At 44.6% G+C, this 24,184-nt stretch overlaps 1 protein-coding gene across 1 annotated transcript in view; it reads left to right on the top strand.

Annotated features, from left to right (window-relative positions):
• The window catches only part of dntt (deoxynucleotidyltransferase, terminal), a 324,009-nt gene that overhangs the window by 165,707 nt on the left and 134,118 nt on the right, over window positions 1-24,184 (top strand). The gene's annotated exons all lie outside the window — the stretch shown is intronic.

Genomic DNA, 24,184 nt, shown 5'->3' with positions numbered 1-24,184 from the left:
ATAAACCCATCACACATCCACAGGGCTCACACACTTCGAGGAACAACAGCTCTCAATCGCACTCTCACATCTCCATCAGGCTCTTATCTTCTTGAGCTTGCATCCTCATCCCGTCCATGGCTCTGCTCACCACAAACATTCTACACAGTGCCATATGTCCTGCTCTCTCACTCCCCATCTGATTTCATGCAGGAGAAGCTGTCTCGCAACAGTAGGGAGAGGTCCCAGACCAGGGGCGGAGTGGCCACATTACACTCCCCGCACACATCGCACTGACTGGTGAGGACATGGGCTGTGCCTGTGGCGATGGTGAGGTCAGCGGCGAACACCCACGTGAGGATCTTGCACCACATCATCCCTCTCTCAGTGCAACTGTGAGTGCTGTCTCTACTGCTTTTGACTCTGCTGCCATGCACTAATTATCTCTACTTTGGTTCACAGGGAGCTCTGCCAAGCGACCGACACCCTCAGCCAGTCAGTCCCTCAGCTCCATCCACCTGTTTGCCTCCAGCAAAGAGGACACCTCCTCCATTGAAGAACTGGAAATAAGCAGCCAGGAAGACCCGTCACAGCGCTTACCCACATCCTCCACCAGCGCAGAGACACACACCTCGGTGGGACCAAATCTAGAGCAGGCTTGGGTTCACAGCCTGGTGGTCACCACAAAGACATGTGTCCGCAGCAGGAGGAGGCAGGTTCAGCCGAAGTCTCTGGCACTCGCAGGACTGCTGGAGAAGAGGCATCTGTGAGGTCTGAGTCAGATGTTGAACCTCTGGATTCGGCCTTCCAGCTTATCCTGGAAAGTCAGGTGGGGGAAAATCACGAAGAGCTGTTGGAAGCCCTCAACCGAGTCGGAGGAGTGCGTCTGCCTGCTCTCTGATGAAGAGGTGCCCAGCTCTGCGCTTATGAAGATCTCCATGGAAAGGATGGTGGACACCACGGAGACCCTCGTCCAGCAGAATGCGGAGTTGCATGCAGACCTGCACCCCATCGTGGTAGCCATGGGTGAGTGTCTGCAGTGGCAATGCGAGAGGGGAACGGGGCACCTGGACGCCCATCCAGGTGCTCCTTCCCTCAAGGAGTCAGGGTGGGGCCCTAGGGCACCCGAAGTGAGCCCACATGAGGACAGCCAAAGCAAGCCGGGGCCCCCAAGGCCAACCATGGCACAGGCTGTCTCCACCCCTCCTCTGGATCAGGACAGCACCTAGAATACATGATAGGCTTAGAAAAGCTAAGAATTTCTGGTCTCAAGTGGTTGCGTGGGGTGAACGCGTTTTGTCACTTTATAATCTGAAAATAGATTTACTTTCAGTGAGTAATGTGTAATGGGGTCTTTCAGCTTCATTTACAGGCTTCACACGTCCTCCTCCTGCATCCCTCCCAACTAGCAGTTCAGCTGCACGCAGCTGGACCACAAGGGATTCTGGAGGGAGAAGTATGTGTGTGGCAGGGCCTTTCAGAGCCTCATGCAAGCTCTCTCCCACACACATAGATCCTTTCCCCATCACACTCATTTTACTGTCCCGAGCATTTTCAATGCTGCCTGCTGGGGATCGCTTTCAGTTGTCTATCTGAGCTGCATCTCCGCCCACCCACTGATCACACTCCCACGCAGCGTCCGTGCCCGTCCAACATGAGGCTCCGCTCACTTTCCATTTCAGAAGTAAGGCTTATTTTCAGCTTGCCCATGGCCTTTCCCCTCCCCCCAGCCATCCATGTCCTTTCCTCCATCACTGTTGACCCCCCTGGCATCACCTTCCACCTCCCCACCGTCACCTACCAACCAGAACCCTTTTCTTTTCCAGGATGTCCAGGTGAACGTGCACATTCCCTATCTTTGAGAATTCCGCCCTTTCCTTCCTCCCGGACCCCTTCCTTCCTTCACCCATCCCCTCACCGGCCCTGGACCCCTTCCTCCCCCGCAACTCTGGGACTCCTTCCTCCTCCCCCCCATACCCCCTGGACCCTTGCTTCTCCCTCTCTGATCTCCTACCTCCCTTCCAAGACCCCTTCCTCCCCTGGGACTCCAGCCCCCACCCCCGAACTCCTTCCCTTACACCTTCCTCCCCCCCATATACCTACCTCCCTAGTTGCTGCATTCTCTTCCATTATACCCTCCTCCTGCCATACTCCCTCATCGCCCTCCCAACCTTACCCCCACAACACCTTGGTGTGTTGTTTCCCCCCCGACACCTTTGTGTTTCCACTTCCCAATGTCACCATCCCGCTTCCCGCTACGCCTTTCTCTCCTTGTCACAGCTGGGACCTTCCCCTCCCCCCATCCCCCAAAGGCCATCCATAGCAGCTCATAGCCAAGACTGTGATGTCCTGAAGTAGACCCCAGACATCAACAGCGAGCTCTCACCTCATCGTGACCTGCTTTGTAATGGAGCTATGTCCATGAGAGTCTACCCAGCATGCGCTGCACGTGTTCCTCCAGGGTCTGGTAGCTGTAGGGCTCCAGCATCTCCTGCTCCTTGGATTTCCGCGATGTGAGCAAGGCCCTAACGGCAAGTCCTGACTTCTGCACATCACGCTTGTCAAGGTGTGCTCTGCACCGGTGTGTTTTCCCACTAATGTGGGCGGTAAATTAGACATGGGGGATGATTCTGGCTAGGAGTGCTTATAATTAGATGCATATGTATTAAAATGATGTTCCCGGCGGCCGGAAAGGCGCCTGCCATTGATGGGTGGAGCGGACGATCGCAAACTAGTTTCACGACAGCATGAAACCGATCTTTGGCCTTCCCGCCATGATCCCCGACGCCAACGAGGACAGAAAATTCCAGCCAGAGAGTGGGATAATGAGCAGATACTCTAATTGGTAAGACGTGACTAGCGGTGCTGCATAAGGATCTGCATTGGATCCTCAACTATTCACTGTATTTATCAATGAGTTAGACCAAGGGATACAAAGCCTCATATTCTAATTTGCCGATGACAAAGATAGGTGGCATTGTTAGCAGTGTAGATACAAGTATAAAATTACGAAGAGATATTAAATGATTAAGAGAATGGACAAAACTGTGACAAACGTATTTCAATGTAAGCAAATATGAGGTCATCCACTTTGGACCTAAAATGGTTAGAAGAGAGTACTTTTTAAATGATGAAAAGCTAGAAACAGTGGAGGTCCAAATAGACTTGGAGATCCAGGTACATAGTCATTAAAATGTCAGGTACAGAAAATCACAGAATCACAGGATTGTAACGGGCAGAAGGAGGCCATTCAGCCCATCGTGTCTGTACAGGCTCTCCAAATGAGCATTATGACTTAGTGCCATTCTCCTGCCTTTTCCCTTAAACCCTGCACATTGTTCCTTTTTAAGTAATCATTTAATGCCCCCTTGAATGTCTTGATTGAACCTGCCTCCACCACACTTCCAGGCAGTGCATTCCAGACACAAACCACATCGCTGTATGAAAAAGTTTTTTTCTCACATCGCATTTGCTTCTTTTGCAAATCACTTTAAATCTGTGCCCTCTTGTTTTCAATCCTTTTGCAAGCAGGAACAGTTTCTCCCTATCTACTCTGTCCAGCCCCCTCATGATTTTGAACACCTCTATCAAATCTCCTCTTAGCCCTCTCCTCTCCAAGGAGAACAGTCCCAACTTCTCCAATCTATCTTAATAACTGAAGTTTCTCACCCCCAGAACCATTTTTGCACTCTCTCCAATGCGTTCACATCCTTCCTAAAGTGTGGCACCCAGAACTGTGCACAATACTCCAGCCAAGGACTAACTAGTGTCCTATACAAATTCAGCATAACCCCCTTAATAGGGGCATACAGTACAGCTTTTGTACTGTATGCCCCTATTAATAAAGCTGAGGATACTGTATGCTTTATTAACTGCTCTCTCCACCTGTCCTGCCACCTTTAATGACTTATGCACATATACATCCAGGTCCCTCTGCTCCTGCACACCCTTTAGAATTGTACCCCTTATTTTATATTATCTGTCCATGTTCTTTCTACCAAATTGAATCACTTCACACTTCTCTGCATTTAACTTCATCTGCCACCTATCTGCCCATTCACCAACTTGCCTATGTCCTTTTGAAGTTCTACACTATCCTCCTCACAGTTTACAAAGCTTCCAAGTTTTGTATCATTCGCAATCTTTGAAATTGTTCCCTGCACACCAAGATCACGGTCATTAATATATATCAGGAAAAGCAAAGGTCCCAATTCCAACCCCTGGAGAACTCCACTACAAACCTTCTTCTAGACCGAACAATATCCATTGACTATTACTCGCTGTTTCCTATTACTCAGCCAATTTTGTATCCCTGTTGCTACTGTCCCTTTTATTCCATGAACTATAACTTTTCTCACAAGTCTATTGTGTGGCACTGTATTGAATGCCTTCATATACACCACATCAACAACATTACCCTTATCAACCCTCTGTTACCTCTTCAAAACACTCTATCAAGTTAATTAACACAATTTTCCCTTAAGAAATCCATGCTGTATTTTCCTAATCAACCCACGTTTTTCCACGTGACTGTTAATTTTACCCTGAATAATTGTTTCTAGAAGCTTCCCAACCACTGAAGTTAAACTGACTTGTCTGTAATTGCTGGTCTTATCCTTACAGCCTTTTTTGAACAAGGGTGTAATGTTTTCAATTTTCCAGTCCTCTGGCACCACTCCTGAGTCTAGGGAAGACTGAAAGATTATGGCCAGTGCCCCTGCAATTTCTACTCTCACTTCCTTCAATATCCTTGGATGTATCACATCTGGTCCTGGTGTCTTGTCAACTTTAAGCACCGACAGTTTATCTAATACCTCCTCCTTATCAATTTTGAACCCTTCTAGTGACAGAGTTTCCTCCTTTGTCACCATAGCCTGAGTAGCATCTGCATCCTTGGTTAAGACAAATGCAAAGTATTCCTCTAACACCTCAGCCATGCCCCCCTATTCCATGCTTAAATCCCCTTTTTGGTCCCTAATCATCCCTATTCCTCCTTTTACCACCTTTTTACTATTTATGTGCCTACAGAAGACTTTGCCATCCCCCTTTATGTTGGCTGCCAATCTTTTCTCATAATCTCTCTTCACTTCTCTAATATGCTTTTTCACCTCTCGTCTGAATCTTCTGTGTTCCTCTTGGTGCTCAATTGTATGTTCTACCTGACACCTGTCATAAGCATACTTTTTCTTCTTTATCTTAATTTCTATCTTCTTTTTCATCCAGGGAGCTCTGGATTTCTTTGCCCTACCTTTCCCTTTTCAGGAGATCTACCTTGACTGTGCCCAATCCATTTCTTCTTTGAACGTAGCCTGTTATTCAGCCACAGTTTTCCTGCCAACCTTTGGTCCCAGATTATCCATCCCAGCTCTATTCTTGCCCCATTGAAGTCGGCTCTCCCCCAGTTAATTATTCTTACTCTGGATTGCCAATTGTTCTTTTCTACCACCATCCTAAACCTTATGGTACAATGATCACTGTCAACTAAATGTTCCCCTACTGACACTTGATCTACTTGGCTCACCTCATTTCCAGGAACCAAGTCCAACAGTGCCTCCTTTCTTGTTGGCCTGGACACATACTGCTGCAGGAAATTCTCCTGAATACAATCTAGGAACTCTTGCCCCTCTCTGCCCTCTACACTACCACTATCCCAGTCTATATTTACGTAATTAAAGTCCCCCATTCTCACTTCTCTATAATATTTGCACCTCTCTGTAATTTCCCTACAGATTTGTTGCTCTACATCCTTCCCACTAGTTGGTGGCCTGTAGACTGCACCGAGCAATGTAATTGCACCCTTTTTGTTCCTTAGCTCTAGCCAAATTGATTCTGTCCTTTAACCCTCTGGGACACCCTCTTTCTCTGGAGAAGAATAATCAAGAAAGCTAATGGAATGATGACCTTTATATTAGAGGATTACAGTACAAAGTGGAGAATTTATGCCTCAGCTACACAAAGTCCTGGTTGGACCACAGCTGGAATATTGGCCTTGGAGGGAGTGTAGTGTAAATTTACTGGAATAATACCTGGATTGCAACAGTTAAATTATGAGGCGAGACCACACAAATTAGTGTTGTTTGCTCTGAAATTTAGAAGTTTTCTAGATATTAAGGGAAGTTGATAGATTTTTGTTTACGAAAGATACTAAAGGGTATGGGGCAATGGCAGGCACATAGAGTTAGGTCACAGATCATCCATGATCTCATTGAACAGCAGTAGAACAGGCTCGAGGGACTAATTGGCCTGCTCCTGTCTCTTTGTTCCCATAAGCAGCAACCTTATCAGGAGGGTCAGGAAATGCTTCGAGGTTTCGTAGAAGATCAATAAGCAAGAATGGAAAAGAAGAAACAACAATTGAGGGACAAACAAAACATGAATACTTTCAAGCTATTAGGTTACTTTGTTTTTCAGTTCACCGAAGCTGGAAAGTAACTGCCCTGACTTGGCGAATAGAATTTCTCATCCTGAAAATGGAATTCAGAAATAAATTCCAGAGCGTGCCTGGGTCAATAACACTGACTGTGGATTAATTTGCTACAGCTTTACTTGTGAGCATCTTTACTGGTGTATTAGATTGCAGTGTAGCTATTGGCATCATCTGAAACCATTTCAGACTTGAACACATCCTTGGGCTGACGTTCCATCGCTATACTTAGAGCGCGTTCCATGTCACAGGTTCTGTCTTTGAGGTGAAACAGAAGAGGTTCCACCTGCCTGTCCCAGTGGTTCAGGTGGACATTAACAACCCCAAACAAGTAGGGAATTCTCTCTGTGTACTGACTGGCATTTCTTCCTCAAGAACCAGTGATAAAAACATAAAGAACGGCATTGATTCCTCTTAAAAATTAATTAACTGTATGTGAACTGCTTTGTGATGTTTTTGAGAAATGTGGTGAAGTACTGTATAAATGGAATCCTTTCTTTTTGAACATTAGCTCTGGAGGTGAATGAACTCCACACTCCTTCCTGAATTAAAAGTGCTGCAGCTTCTGTTATAAATTGCCGTGGAATGTCCACTTTGCTGCAGGTATTTCCAGACACATCTGTCTTACAATGGCTTCTACTCTATCTTTGGACTTTCAATTGAATAATCTTTTGATAGTGCTTTGGAAGGAAGTAAACAAGGTCATTAATCTACACTATAGATGAGTTGTCTCCTACGACAATAAATTATGTCTGGAAAGGGCAGTCAGTGCTCGAGAGCGGCTTCAATTTTTTTTGTTTTAACCTTTTCGGTGCTGAATTTCCTCTTTCACTTTGTACACCTTAAATATGTTTTCCTAATGTCTTAAATTTGTGAAATTTAGACACACATTTCACTTGCATACCACAGTTACACAACAGCCTAAACCTAGCAACAATTTTGTCCATTGATACAGCAAACTTGCACTGAAGTAATAGATTACATGACAGTCACAGGCAAAAATGTTTCACACCACAGTGATTCCAAAAGACACATAGGAAACACAGATATAACAAAAATTGCTTGAAATGCGCAGCAATGTCTGACAGCAGCTGTGGAGAGAAACCAAGTTATGTTTCAAGTTCATTAGAACTGGGGAGATGTAACAGTTTTTAAACCAGACAGGGAAAGGGGGAATGGGTTCAAAGAACGAAGGGGAAGATCTGTAATTGGCTCCAGGAGATTTAAATGACTAAAGGGATAATAGTGAAAGGAAAAATGGTAATGGGTCAAGTGAAAAGATGTGTCTAGAGAAGGGATAAATGGTAAGGTAGAAGCACCACCAACAGTTGCCATACAAGGTAAAAGAGGGCATGGGTTTTGATCTGAAATTGTCGAAATTAATGTTGATTCTGGAAGCCTAGTCAAAAGGTGGAGGGCTGTGCCTTGAGCTTGCCAGAGAGAAGCAGGCAGAGTGACCATGTGGCTTCGCCAGGATAATGGGCTACCAATGGTGCAGGGCATCATTGATTGTACATTGGTCACTTTGTGGGCACCACATGTAAATTCAGAAATGTGTTTCCAAGCAGAAAGAGTTCCACTACTTGGTGTTCAATCTGTGATCAAGCATGCTCAGCACATTATGTGGATCAATGCCCGGTATCTTGCCAGCAGTCATGAAGTCTTCATTCTGTGTCAATCCGCTGTAGAATCAGCATTTGAGGCACCATGAGAACCCAGAAGATGGCTAGTAGGTGAAAACGGCTATCCACTGACCATCCGTCTCATGCCTCCAGTGTGCAACATACGGACATGTTGGACAGCATGTACATAACAAGAACCATCTCCACACAAAATGTCTTGAATAGACCAGTGGTGTTCTTAAGCAATATTTCTGCTGCCTGGCCAACTCTGGAGGAACCTGCAGTACTCGCCAGAGTATCTGTCACGATTGGTTGTGGTCTGCTGTATCATGCAAAAACTCATTCTCAAGAGGGCGCACCCTTGCCAAGGAGAGCAGCTGAGGAGGGGAAGGAAGAGACGAAGCAATAGGGATTTCCAGATCGCCTCACCTGATTGCAGTACTGTTGAAAGCAAGCTCAATTTCACATCCACCAACAGGCCCACACCTTACCTATGTACGAATTAGGAACAAAGGTAGGCCATTCAGCCCCTTGAGCCTGATCTGCCATTTAATAAGCTCATGGCTGATCTGTTTGTGTTTTGAATTCCCCATTCCCATCGACGCCCAATAACCTTTGATTGCCTTGCCTAACAAGAATCTATCTACTGCCACCTTAAAAATATCCAATGACCTCGCCTCACTGCCTTCTGAGGCAGAGTTCCAAAGTCTCACAACTCTTCAAGAGAAAGAATTTCTCCTCATCTCTGTCCAAAAAGTACAACTCCTAATTTTCCTCAGCCACTGACCATCACTTGGCTGCAATGCTGAAGTAAAATGCACTGCAAAACAAATCAACTTTATAAATCAAACCATCCAATATTCCACATAAAGGTCAACTAAATCACTCTTGTACATTCCTTAGTGCCCATCTTCTGTGTGCCTTTGCCTGTGCTACTCCAGTGACTAAGGCGTAGCTGGTAGAAAGCTGTTGACTTTTAGTGGAAGAGACTGCAGGTGACCCTGCATATGCCCTCCTGCAGCTCTGGGCCTAAAGGGCCCACTTTGGACTGCAACACCTTGGCATGGGTTGCAGTGGCCTGGGCTCACTGGCAGGCAACAACAAGGGCACTGGCAGAATGGTAGTGGTGAGAGGATGAACTCTGACATTCTGAGAGAGCTCTACAGGTACATGCTCCACAAAGCCACTGCAACTCCCCTGGGCTGTGCCTCAGCAGTTCTAGCAATGTGTTAGAGGGCAGATTGCTGGACTACTGTGAGGGCCTTCAAATCCCTTTGCTCAATGATATCTGCAGCCATGGTGGCAGCTGACTGAGTTTGCATGACTTCAGTCTGAGCTTCCATTGCATCTTCCTCTGATGTTGGGTAGCTCTGTTTGTGCTGCAATGAAAGCTGAGACATCGGCTGACAAACACTGCATCGTGATTGGGTCCATAAGTGTGGTTATGGAGTTGGCCACCATTTCCACACTGGAAAGGATGGGCTCCAAGCTCCATGCAAAGCCCTATGCAAGTTGGCACTGGACTCCTCCATCTTCCTTAACAGTGATAGTAGGCTTTCTGATGTACCAATGCACCAAATCCATCTGCATTTCCTGTAAGCTGCCCCATGACCATCCTCTGAAATTCTGGAGGACCTCGGTCTCTGGTGAGCTGGAATGTGCTATCACCCTGCCCTGGCTGCTGACTACTTGTGTCCAGTGATTCACCAGGTGCAGATCCTGCCTCTGTGTTACTCTCTGAAGTACACATTGTGTCACTACCTGAACTGGTGGTTCTTCATCATCAGCCTGGCTAACTTTAAGTGGTTCACACAAGCTAAGCTGCCTACACCTCCCCCCGCCCCGACCCCCCCGCACACCCCCACACCCCACCCCTCCCCTTCCCAACCTACTGATACATGCAACTACTCACCTGTACCTTTGGCACTGGACTGCATACTACAATCATAATAACACATCACCGTTCCTTCACTGTCGCTGTGTCAAAATCCTGGAACTCCCTCCCTAACAGCACTGTGGGGGTACCTACACCACATGGACTGCAGCGGTTCAAGAAGGCAGCTCACCACCACCTTCTCAAGGGCAATTCGGGATGGGCAATAAATGCTGGCCCAGACAACGATGCCCACATCCCATAAATGAATTTTTAAAAATGAGCAGGCAGCTTGAGGTTTGAGTGCTACTAGCATTGGAAAAAAGCGACCCAGGTTAATCATGTATCACAATCCCTGTGCCTGTTTTTAGGCTCTCCAATATGACCCTCATTGTTCCCCTGCTTCACATATTGAATTTGCAGCTTTTGCTTCAGATGCAAGAGCTTTAATTTATTTATTTTCCCTCCTCCCCCGCTCCAAGCCTTTCCTCTATTTAGTTGCATCATTATCAAACAGTGAATTTGCAGTTCTTTTTGAAGCTGCTACTAACATAAATGCTTCTAAGGCAGCTTTTCCTCCACCTTTGAATCTCCAATGACCAGTACATCAAATGTGATTAATTGCTATGGTCTGAGCCTAATTAACTGATTGAGCATCAAAGTGCCTCATAAGCAGCTCCTGAATCCAGATCTAAAATGACAAGCACAACCTCATCCCCAGCAACAACTTCTGCTCAGACTTCTACTGAGTAACTCAAAACACGTAGAGCTGGATTTTTGCCACTTCACAGATCTTTAAAGATGGCAGGTGGGACCTGGATGCAGAAGCCCACCATTTCTGATGGATCTCACTTTTGCCGGCAGGAGGAAGGGAGCAGGGTATGATTCACACTGGAGAGGGAAGCCAGAACTTTAGCCAGTTCTCCCTCGTACCGATATAATTGGCTTTGGTTAAGTAGACAAACTGTTCTTTCAATTACCCTTTAAATAATTAAATGCTCAAATATCTTAATGTGCTGATCAATGCCACTGGCTAAAATAGGCTATCTCAGAAATGTAAATCGTACCCTAGAGTTCCATGTGTAGCGACTTCCAAATGGGTACTCTTTAGTTTAGGAGCATTTTATCTGTTGGAAGATGGTGAATGTTTGAAGCATTCTGGAAAGATCTACTGGACAAGCCCAAGATGTGTAGCAGTGAAGAATTACTCCAAGATGGACATAAATATGAAGTGATCCTCTCAGGTTGACAAAGTTTACAGGTCCTCAGTACAATCCCAATTGTTGACGCACCCTCTAGAACACCCAAATGTAGCAAGGCATGTGGAAGGTATGGCACCAAGGAAATGCCCAGATTTTCCTCAATTCTGCAAGACATGTGCAGAAAGGACCATTGGTAGCAGCAGTGCACTTTGGCAAAGGCTAATGCAGCTACAAAGAGCCGTGCACTGATCCAAATATACCATATTTAATGAGTACCTTCAAGCAAAGAGGAGACCATCTGGTATTCCGTCAGAAACATATACATAAGGTGATTGATAAACCAGAAAATGACGATGATGTGCATGCCGAGATGAAGAGCGGTGAACATGTTTCACACCATCAATCTCATGGAACACCTAGATGCCATCAGCCTATCCGAAGTGTTTGCTGAGATTTGAATTATCTGTCGCAGGAAAGTTGCTAACTATTCGTTATTGGCCAAGATTGACACCAGGGACAGTGCTGACCTCTGTGAATTTTGAAAGACATGTATTCACAGACATGGAAGTCCATGGCAAAACCAACTACTGTGAAACTTTCAGCGTACAATGTTTCCCTAATTCCATGTGCAGGGTCCATAGCCCTGGAGTGCAAGTACAGTTGATCCTCCTGGGTGTCACAGATGTTTGACATCGAGGAAACTAAAGGCCCAACGACTGTGGGTCTACCAGCATGTTGTGACCTCATACTAGTAACAATCCATGGAATCAGTCTGACATCACGAGGCAAATAACTTCATAAACCACTCCTATCACCTCAGTTCATGTCCTAACATCAAAATATCAAGAATGTTTTGACAGAATTAGCAGTTTCAAGAGAGCTACAATGTTACACTTGCAGGAGAATGCAAATCCATCCATTCATCCACCATGTAATCACGGCATCCACATACAAGACAAACTGAAGGCAGAACTAGACAAAATGGAGAAAGACAGAATCATTAGAAGAATACAAGAGCACAAAGATTGGTGCAGCTCAATCACATAAAGAAGGATGTGTCATAAAGAAGGGTGGATCATTGAGAGTATGCCTCAATACATGTTTAATTGCAGCTTTGAAACATTTTCCTTACAAAATATCCACATCAGAAGAGTTAAAGATTTACAGTTACAAAATTCTTCTTGAAGCTTGATGTCAAGCATGGTTACTAGTCAGTACATCTTGCAGAGAAGTCCCAAGGGCTTACTACATTTCATACCCCATTCAGACAATACTGTTTGCAAAGATTTCCTTTCCGGCTATCTCTTTCAGGCCCACATGGACCACATCACATGCACTGTACCAGGTTGCAACTGTATCACAGACGACATAACTGTTGTGGGACGAAGACAGCAAGAACATGATCATAATCTGCACTTATTGGTGTGTGCGGCATGTAATGAAGGATTGATGTTCAACAGCCTGAAATGTGACATTAACATGTAGCAGGTCAATTCTTCAGTTCTACTTATTCCAGTGCTGGCATATGTCCTGATCCAAGTAAAGTAGAGGATATTAAAGCCATGCCAACTCCTCAAAACAAGGACAATCTTTGAAGATGTCTAGGTGTCTTTAATTTCTTGTCTCCATACATTCCCAATTTTGCTCAAAAGTCTTAATCACTAAGGGAATTGTTGAGAAAGGATGTGCCTTTCCTGTGGCACAAAGACCACCAATAGCTCTTCAAAGGAGTGAAACTGTCATTGTCAGAAGCATCAACATAGGAGACAACTCACAGAAAGGTCTGGGAGCATGCAAACTACAAAAAGGCAAGCCGATTGCAGTTGCTTCAAAATCTCTGTCCATAACACAATCCAACATCGAATGGGAAACATGTGTTTGGAATCATGCGTTTTCATACCTCTCTATTTGGCAAAAGGTTTGTGGTAGAGACTGACCACAAGCCCGTGGAGGTGATCTGGTGAAAACCATTGATCAGTGCACTGCCAAGATTGCAATGACTCTTGATAAAGATTCAAGGCTACGACTGTGAGATTAGATACAAGTCAGGTAACTTGATGACCACATCAAATACACTTAGCAGATTACCTAATCCAGCTAAATAGAAGATATATCCTTAGATCTACAAGTTGACTTCACTGACATCGAACTTGGAGATGTTCCCCAAATTGATCTGATACATTTTGTGCAACACAAATGCCAGCAGCTATAAGAAGAAATGACAAAAGATTCAACACTATAGAAACTGTGGAAAACCATTATCAAAGGATGGCCTGATTCACCTCAATATGTCCATGAACACGTGAGACCATTTTGGCCTTATCGGGATGAGCTAGGCATATCCCGAGGAGTGATTTTTAAAGGCCAGCAGGTCATCTTTGCAACTTGATATTCTTCAACAACCTCATCGCTCACACATGGACATACATTGGATGAGAACACTTGCAAGAGAGACAGCCTATTGGCTGGGTATGAACAATGACATTGAAGCCACCTTCAAGAACAGCGAGGCATATCAAGAGCCTATGCCAAGTGAGCACAGGCCATTATTAATTCTACATGAGGTTCCTACCCATCCTTGGTCCAAAATTGCATCTGACCTCTTTTATGTCCATGGTACTGACTTCATCGTCATCTCGACTATTTTACCAAGGGCCCCATTTTTCAACAATTGCACAATATGTCAAGCACGCCTGTCGCACACCCTCTAATGCACTATTTTCAGTTTATTTGGTGTGACTAGAGAGATGATTACGGATAACAGTCGCAATTTATTGGTAAGCTATTTCAGGATATGTGTGAGAAGTGGAATATCGATCATAGTGCTTCTTCTCATTACTCTAGATCTAACGGCCTCACTGAACAAATGGTTCACCACATGAAATCCCTAATTCTCAAATCTAAACAGACCAAGCAAGATCTACACATTGCAATGTTACATATGAGAGTGATGCCTTCAATTGCAACTATTCCATCATCATTTGGCAGACCAATGCATACCAATTTACCTACTCTTACCCATTCTACTCTCTCAGAGACTAGAAAGCAACTTTTAAAACTGCAAGAGAATATGACTAATGTGCACAATAAAAATGCAGGCACAGAATTGCCAAGTTTACAGTAAGACAACATGTTCGCATCCAGGATCCCACGGAAGGTACATGGCAACCAGCCAAGGGGATAAGGATTTGTTCAGAACCAAGGTCCTACACACAAGGCACAAAGGCACAATGGTAAGGTGTAACTGAGGACAAATCAAACTCATTCCAGCTCTTCAACCACTGTACAGTCATATCACACCTAGGGCAAGATCCTAAATGCAACCAGGAACAACATCCAAGAATGACAACCGCACAGATCACTGTGAGCAATTAAAGAGACCTCCAAACAAGGTTAGCATCGCAAGACCTGGGTGATCCAGCAGGTTACCTTTACACTTTAGAGACTCATAAATTCATCAGTTGTATGCACTTATGTAATGGTAACTGAACATGAATGTGTATTGTAAATAGTTATAATTCTTTGGAAGAGGGGAAAGTATCTTTGAAAAGAAAGGGGGATGTAGTAATATGTATTTAAGGGATATCATCATGACATCACTAGAAGGGAAATGTGATCCAGTCTTAGTTTCACTTTTGCTTTGAGCAGAGCACAGACACACACTCTGATGCCTTCAAGCTTTATATTATGCCTCTATGCCTAGTCTTAATAAATAAACCCACAATGTGTTTACCCAATCTCTTACGAGTGATTGGTGCCTTGTGTCTTATACAGTAAATAAGCTTAAGGTCTTGTATCATTATAAGAACAAGACAGAGATGATGAATGATTTCAAGAGGAGTTTGGCTAGGGTGATCATGGGAAGCAAGTTTGCAGGGCTACATTGATAGAGTAGAAGAATAGGACTGACCAGATTACTCTGGAGAGAGCCAAGATAGACTCAGTGCGATTTAAAAAAAAAATTCTTTCATGGGATGTGGGTGTCACTGGCAAAGCCAAAATTTGTTGCCCATTGCTAATTGCCTTTGAGAAGGTGGTGATGAGCTGCTCTCTTGAACGCTGCAGCCCAAGTGATGCAGGTATACCCACGTTGCTGTTAGGAAGGGAGTTCCAGTATTTTGATCCATCGACAGTGAAGGAATGGCGATATATTTCAAAGTCAAGATGGTGTGTGGCTAAGAGGGGAACTTCCAGGTTGTGGTATTCCCATGCATCTGCTGTCCTTGCCCTAGATGGTAGAGGTCATGAGTTTGGAAGGTGCTTTTGAAGGAACATTGGTGAGTTGCTGCATTGTATTATATATAGTATGCACTCTGCTATTGTGCGTCGGTGGTGGAGGATGTGAATGTTCAAGTTAGTGGAATGCAGTGCTGACTAAGCAGATGGCTTTGTCCTGGATAGTGTTGAACTCCTTGAGTGCTGTTGGAGTTACACTCATCCAGGCATGTGGAACGTATTCCATCACACTCCTGACTTGTGCCTTGTAGATGATGGACAGGCTTTGGGGAGTCAGGAAGTGAGTTACTCGCCTCAGAATTCAGAATCTCTGACCTCCTCTTGTAGCTAGAGAATTTATATGGCTAGTTCTGTTCAGTTTCTAGTCAATGGTAACCCCCAGGATGTTGATTGTAGGGGATTCACTAATGATAATACCATTGGATGTCAAGGGGAGATGAGTAGATTCTGTCTTGTTGAAGCTGGTCATTGTCTGGCACTTGTGCATTTCGAAGTTACTTGCCACTTATCAGCCCAAACCTGAATGTTGTCCAGGTGTGGCTACGTATGGCCTCCTTCTGTGCCATAATGACTTCCAATAAAATATGTCATCACAATGCAGCTGTTTGTTGAACAACTATTTTGTTGGAACCATGCACTAAGGGTACAGGATGTCCCATTTCCCTGACCAGGTGCTTGATATGGCGCTGTAAGGAATTAAGGAATGAGGGACCCTGAGAGACTCAGGTCCCTTTGCCCTAAAGTGCCAGGCTCTCAAATCTCAAGAAAGGAATCAGCTAGCAAGTGAATGTCATCTTACGAATATGCATCAAATGCACCTGGCATTAACTGAGATGAAAGAAAATCAACCCTAACAAAATTATAACCCTCAATTGCTCCTTCATGAAATTCAGCATGAGGAATAACACCTGCTCAGTGTTGCCAGGGGAAGATTAGAGGATAAATGATCTATTTTACTGAAAGTGAGAATGATGAACTCCTGGATCCTAAATCAATGAAAACATCCTGTATGTTGGACAGACTACAGGACTCCGTAAATTCTTGCACTTGTAAAAACTGCCCTTCCACTTGTACGGTAGGACTGTCATCTTATTTGAATACCCTTGGTGGAGGAAGCAAAGGGGATAGCACAGATGGAAGCATTTCCAAATTTACAGCTAGAACCATAGTCTTCACATAATTTTGCATTGTTCAATTGTTACAGAGCTAGTTACTCTCCCAGGTTCAATGTCAATGATAAGTGGATACATGTCTCTTACAATCAGGACTTTATCTTGCCATTGGTGATGCAGGTCAGCAGGAGGAGAGGCACGATTGGTTGGAGGGGAGGGGGGGAGCGGGGGTCCAGGAGACCCTCAAGAATCACTCTCAGAAGGGACTGGGAGCAGGTGGGCAGGAAGGTCAACCTAGAGTCTGGACCTGACGACCTGGCAGCAGTGCCACAAGAAGCCTAATGTTATCACTCAGGTGGCAGCAGTGCCACAAGAAGCCTAATGTTATCATTCAGGTGGTAGCAGTGCCACAAGAAGCCTAACATCATCACTCAGTGAATGTACCTACACATGACATCCCCTATCCACCATACCATCAGCTTCTCACATTGTTCAATGCACCACACTTCCATCGCTCACCCAGCACCAATTCAGGGAAGACAGTGAAATCAGGATGGCTTCTGCAAGACAAGGAATGACTCTTGTTTCCATTTCTTGATACTTATTTGGATCACCAAATTTATATCTAGAGCACTGCTACAACAACCATCCATTATGCATCCATCACTGCAGCTACTCACCAAGGCTCCTTTGACAGCACTTTCCAAACCAGTAACCTCTGCCACTTGGAAGAACAATGGCAACAAGTACCTGGGAACACCACCACCTGCAAGTTCCCCTCCAAGTCACACACAATCCCGACTTGGAAATACATTGCCTTTCCTTCACTGTCATTGGGTCAAAGTTCTGGTACTCCCTCCCAGACAGCGCTGTGTGTATACCTGCACATGGACTGCAGTGGCTCACAAAAGGCAGCTCATCACCAGCTTCCCAAGGACAATTAGAGATGAGCAATAAATGCTGGCCTTGCCAGCAATGCTCACATCCATGAACTAATGAAAAAAAAGACTGATCATGGAAAGGACAATGGAATATTCACCCTGGTGAAGCAGGGAAAATAGATTCTGTTAAAGCCGAGAGGAGTTTTAGACTTTAATCACAAGACTGCAACTCTGTGGAGAGTGCAGTGTAATGTATAAATGTGGCATGGAGTTTTCGGTAGTGTTAAGAAGTTAATAAAGGATACCTTTTCTATAGTGTATTAGTTGCCTACTAAATAATGTTTAGTTGTTGTTGATTTCAGTTTGTTTGTTACAGTGAAAACCTTGAAACTTGGAATCTTGTCATGTGACCCTTTGTATAGGTCACTTGGAAATTCATATCTCTTTTTCAAAGTTATTGGTCTCTGCGGTAACTTCCAAACAGGTCTCTTTCATTGCGATTGTTTGTTGTGTCCTTCACAATTTAATATTTCAGAAGCACTCAGCATGGAATGGCAGGAGAAGGTGGGCCCCATGCTATGGTTGTTAAGGAATTCAGAGGATTCTTCCGCATCAGCTGCCAGATCATTAGGAGTGCGTTCTCGGATTAAAGTGGCACTCTCAAAAAATTATTTCAGCACATCTGCACAATATTTCATGTGTGATCATCAGTCTTTTTGACTCCATTGACAAAAATCACATGCCACCTTAAGGGTGTTCATCACCTCATTGAGTAACAAATTCAAATCAAAATTCAAATTCATGGTTATTTAACAACAATATTGATCATATTGCCTTCATATGAACATGTTTCCCCAGGTGCTGCTTTTCAAACACCTATCCAGATGTTGCCTCTAGGTGCCATTTGAAAGCTGATGCTATGAGAGATAATTGGCTGCTGCTCTGTGCAAGAGCTCTTGGGACTGAGGTGATATCATCTCAGGACAGCTTGAAAGGAGCATTTGTGGTTTTCATTTCCTGTATGACAGCCTGGGTAATGTGGTACTGCCTCCTATGAGTTCTTTCAGTAGGTTCCAGCTATGCCACTGACATTGGGCTCTTTTGGAAGGTTAATGATCACAAGAAATAGGAGCAACAGTAGGCCATTTGGCCCATCAAGTCTGTTCTGCCATTCAATAAGTTCATGACTCCCTTGTCGATCATCTCTTATTCCAGTGAGTCTAGGCCCAACCTGCTCAACCTTTGCTCATACGACAATGCCTTCATCTTAGAAATCAGCCTCGTAAACCTTTTCTGAACTGCTTCCAATGCAAGTATATACCTTCTTAAGTAAGGAGACCAAAACTGTATACAGTACTCAAGGTGTAGTCTTACCAATGCTCTGTGCAATGATAGCAAGACTTCCCTACTTTTATACTCTATCACCCTTGTAATAAAGGCCAACATTCCATTTGCCTTCCTAATTACTTGCTGTACCTAATGTTAACTTTTTGTAATTCATGTACAAGACCCCATTCTATTGCAACCTCACATTTTTCCACATTATACTCCATCTACCAACTTTTTTTTTGCCCAATCACTTAACCTATCTGTATCCCTTTGCAGACTGTTTGTGTCCTCTCACAACTTGCTTTCCTACCTATGTTTGTCTCATCAGCAAATTGGGCTACAGTACAGTCTGTCCCTTCATCCAAGTCATAGATCATAAATAGTTCTGGCCCCAATACTGACCTCTTTGGCACTCCACTAATTACAGTTTTGCAACCTGAAAAGGACCCATATATCCTGACTCTCTGTTTCCTCTTGGTTAGCCAATCCTCTATCCATGTTAATATGTCACCCCCCCACAAAAAAACCACGAGCTCTTCTGCAATAAGATTTTATGTGGCACCTTATCGGATGCCTTTTGGAAATCCAAATACACTACTTTTACTGGTTCCCTGTTATCCACCCTGCCTGTTACTTTCCCAAAGAATTCTAATAAATTTATCAAATATTATTTCCCTTTTTCAAAACCATGTTGACTCTGCCTGATCGTATTATGGTTTTCTAAATATCCTGCTACTACCCGCTTAATAATAGATTAAGTTGCTGAGTTAAGTTTCTGAGTTAAGATGCTGAGTTTGAACTCCTTTACTCCCAGCTATCCTGCCACAAATCAGAATTCAATAAAGCTGCTGAAACCTTGAAAGCCCGCCTGGCTGATATGATGAATGCATATTGCAGGATACCCAACAATTTGGCTGATTTTCACACGAATGTCTGATAGCATTGCAAGGCCTCAAGGTCAACCCAGACATACATATCTATAAACCTGACAAAGGGGCTGGAGTAGCCATCCTTAACAAGTGTGACTATATCAACAAAATGCATGCCATCCTTAATGAGCTGCTCAAGACACACAAATGTGATGTTCCTTTACACCCTATTTTAACTATGATAGGTTCTGCACAACATGAATTGGCCAAATAGTTAAACAAGTTGCTATAAACAGTTCTGAGCAAGTTTTGAACATACACGGTGAAGGATTCCTTAACCTTTGCAAGGACCACACAGGACTTGCATATCGATAGCAATGCCATGTCCATGTGCTCGTTCGACATTGCTAGCCTATTGCCTAATGTACCGCTTGAGGAAACTAGACATTTGCACCACTATATCATGGTGATCTAGATGTGCCGCCATTGTTTGAATCTGTATTCATTGAACTTATGAACTCAGCAACTCTTGCAATTGACTTCAGTTTTAATGACATCATGTATGCCCAAACAGATGGTGTTGCCATGAGATGCCCTCTAGGCCCAGCTCTCGCAAACATCTTTGTCAGTTTCCACGAGAAACGCGTCTTCAATTGAATGACACCCAACCTCCTACTTCTTGCATATTTCTGATATGTGGATGATGCTTTTGCTATATTTGAATCTGCAGCTGCATGTAAGAATTTCCTTGCATGCCTTAATGGACTCCATCATGTGCTCAAGTTCACCTCTGAAATGAAGCAGTCAAATTAGCTCCCTTTCTTTGACATACTAGTTGAGAAATATGCCTTTGGGCTCTCTACTACTATCTACCACAAGCTTACCTTCACTGGTCAATCTACGAGTTGGGATTTCTACAGTTCCATGTGCTATAAGATTGGCCTTATTGGCAACACCCTAAATTAGGCCGGAGCCATTTGCTTACTGTGCAAGCTTGATGCTGAAATAGGGCACATCAAAGCCATCCTGTAGGATAATGGCTACTGTGATCAGATTATTGCTCGCTGTATATCACACAAAATCATGAATGGGCCTAAGGCCGCCACTTTTGGTTCTGAAAAGTGCCCCATCTACCTCTGATTACTCTGAAAGGGGAAGATATCTCAAAAATTTGAGCAACAGGTGAAGACAGCTGTCCCGCGCTGTTACTATGCAGTAACAACACAAGTAGTATTCGCCACAAACAGGATGCTGCTGTAAAGCCAAAAATACATTCTGCCTATCACACAAATGAGTAATGTGGCATATGAATTTTAATGCCAGTGTGATGCCAAGTACCTCGGCCGTATGTCCTAATGATTGGTGGATTGTATCAAACAGCGCGTCCTTCAGCTGTTTGCAACAGGCAAATTATTGATGGTACCCCACCAGCCAGTGCTTGCAAAACTCAAAACATAGGCCGGGATTTTCGATGGCCGCCAGCTTCGTTGTGCTCAGTGGCGTGAGTGGACAATATGGCGTGATCGGTTGTGTGAAACCAATTTGCGATTGCCTGCTCAGCCCGCCAAGTTTCCCGCCATTGGACGTCAGGAACCTCATTGTAATACATCACCATATCATTATCAGGACTGTCTGCCAGATTCACCCCCCCCTGCTGGATCATCCACCCACATTGATGGGAAAACACGCCAACTTGCTTCACAACAGCACAAAAGCGATGTGCACCTGGTGGGCTGCACTTCGCTTGAGACTTCAAGGTTTATTTGCCTACCTTGCTTCGGTCAGCGCTCACAGTCATCAACACCAGGCTTCACAGACAGCACCACATCACTTTTAGGGAGGGCTCACGGCGAGTCTCTACCTACCAGATCAGCCACGTGTGGGTGGCTTTTCAATGGCTGCAGGGCAAGGCCTTGTTTGGGGAAGGGGGAGAAGTGGCCTCAGGCAAGGGAAGAGGCTGCAGGACAAGAGCTGTACTGGGGAGGAAGAGTATCCCAGGGTGGGTGTGAGAGCACATGTTGATCTGTGCAAGTGGCCTCAAGATGGTGAAGGCTGAGGAGGCAGTCTCCAGGGGAGATGAGGCCAGATGGAGATGTGAGGGTGTGTGTGAGAGAGTGAGTGGTGATGCCCCTTGAGCTGGCAGTGAGTGAGATTCCAGTGAATGTGTGATGGGCATGAGTGTGTGAGTTTAAAGTGATGAGATGGTTGCCCTACCTTGGCTACGTGGATGTGCTCATTCATCCTCGATCTGCATTGGGTGGCCAACCTCTTCTGTGCAGCATTGGCATTGACCACCACTACCATCACCTACCAAGCTGGAGTGGTAATGTAGCTGCCCGTCCTGCGGCCAGAGCGGGGGTAGAGGACATCACACCGGGCCTCCACAGTGTCCAAAAGGTGTTTGAGGGCTACAGTCTTCTTGTCTTTTGGGGCCATGTCTTCTTTGCTGCTGTCCTGGGCTGGAAGCACTGAGTGGTTATGCTTTAAATGTGGTGCCTGGCGTGATGAAGCACCAAGGTGACTACATGGTGGGCAGGTGAGAGCCCGCCCACCATGAAACGGCATGTTTCCTGGGAATGCATAAGTAATGCGGTGGGTTTGGGATGATACAGCGTGAAAACCTGCCATCGTGGCCAGCGGGTAAAACTTCGTTTTACCACACCTAGTACAAATCTGGGATGATTCAACCCATTGTGTCCAACATTAGATGTGATTCTGCGATTAGACAGCACTTGCTAAACATTCCTGATCGTGCTAAGAATTGCAATGACAACCAATTTAAGATTATCAGTCGGGATTGGTGTGGCTCACTTATGTGTTCTAGAAGCTACATATATTCACATGCAGGGCCTTGTCCATTGCAGACAGAAGGAGCATGTCCATGCATTGTGCCTTTTTCAGCTAAACAAAAGCTTGGGGGACAGCCATTCCCTGGTTCATTCCCCAAGGCAATGCCTTGACCAGTTAGAGTTGACCTGTCTGGTTTGAATTGAAACAAAAGCTTGGCAGTTAACTGTTCCCTGGTACATCCTTCATGGCAACGCCTCTAACCAATTAACATCCACTTGCCAACCAATCACTCTCTTCTCGTGCAGTATAAATTGTTGTTCCCCTTTAGAATTTAGAATATTCTTGCAAATCTGTTCTGATGAGGGCAAGACGAAAAGCCTCAACAGCAGATCTCTTTTCTCAGCACTAATAATAGATTTATCAATGACAAATGTTAGACTAACCGGCCTATAGCTTCCTGCTTTCAGCCTCCCTCCTTTCTTGAATACAGGTGTTACATTTGCTGCTTTTTAATCCATTGGGACCTTTCCAGAATATAGGGAATTTTGGAAGATTACAACCAATGTATCCACTATCTCTGCAGCCACTTATTTTAAGACCCTTGGAAGCATGCCATTAAGACTGTGATCAGTAAGGTAGAAAATCTAATAGTTCTCACCCGATCCTAAAAGCCCTCAGTCACCATCTACCATTACTGGGCCTCAAATATCTGAAAGCTGGATTGTGTGGCTCTCCCAAGCCTGCCCTTCAAGACTGACATCTGTGATTTCCCCACAAGCAGGAGGTACCAATGCATAATAGGACACTGCTGCAGTGGAGAGGGAAGTGCCCACTGACTCCAGGGAAACTGTCACACTCTCCACTGATCCCATTGATGTGGAAAAAGCGTCCTTGATATTACAGCATTGAAACCATTGGAGGAAACGGGGATCCCTGTCATTTACCGCATTCTGGCGAGTGTCCTCAGAGCCTGGAAAGAGATGTGATGTTAATCAAGCATCCTTTTTTCACAGCAAGACCCACAAAGCCTGAGTCATCTGCCTCCTTATCCTAGCTTATTCAGCTCTCCTGTGTGTCCCAACTCCCTTTACAGTCAAGAGTGTCTAACTTGGCCTTGAGATTTAGCTAAGCTTTCTGTGATAGGCCCAGGATACTGACAGCAAATGCTACCTAGTAATTGCTTTTAGTATTGGATTTATACCTTCATATTATCCCACTTTGGTCCTTGAAGATAATAGAGCGTCATACCTGACCTTGTGTGGATTTTAAGATATCAATTTATTTTACAAAGATGAACATGCACAAAAGAAACAATGCTGTGCTGTAGTGATATATTTGCAATGGTCAACTTTGCAAGTAACTCATCAAGCGGACAAAATGATGACGGTTGCGCCTGCAAAATTCAGCTCCATCGCGCCATAGTTCCAGAGCTGCGGGTGTTCTTTAGGATGCAAAATGGTTGAGCGAGCCAATATCCAGTACAGCCCATGTTGGATGCCACCTTGGTGAGGCATTAATGTGGGCATTAGGAATTAGGAGTGTGTGCTGGAATGATGCATAGTAGGCAGATTGTGATGTTGGTCAGTGTGTAATAACGATTTGACACCTGTGCTGCCATTTTCAATCTCAATGCTGTAGCTAAAGGCCTCTTTGAAATATGAACAGTAGAACATGTATGCTCAGCAGCAGGAAGGATGCGCCACAGCTGCTATTTAGAGGCATCATGAATGACTTTCAGGTTAGTTGACGATTGATTTCTATTGGTTCTGTCTGGGTATGTAGTAGTGGTCAAGTGTTGTTTAAAGTTGGTGAAGTCAAAAGAAAGTTGTGCTGCCTGTTCTGGTTTCAAGAGCTCTGGTCAGACCAC

The sequence above is a fragment of the Cetorhinus maximus genome, chromosome 20 (genome assembly GCF_964194155.1).
Source record: "Cetorhinus maximus chromosome 20, sCetMax3.hap1.1, whole genome shotgun sequence".
Taxonomy (NCBI): Eukaryota; Metazoa; Chordata; class Chondrichthyes; order Lamniformes; family Cetorhinidae; genus Cetorhinus; species Cetorhinus maximus.
This window is presented reverse-complemented; position numbering and strand designations above follow the sequence as displayed.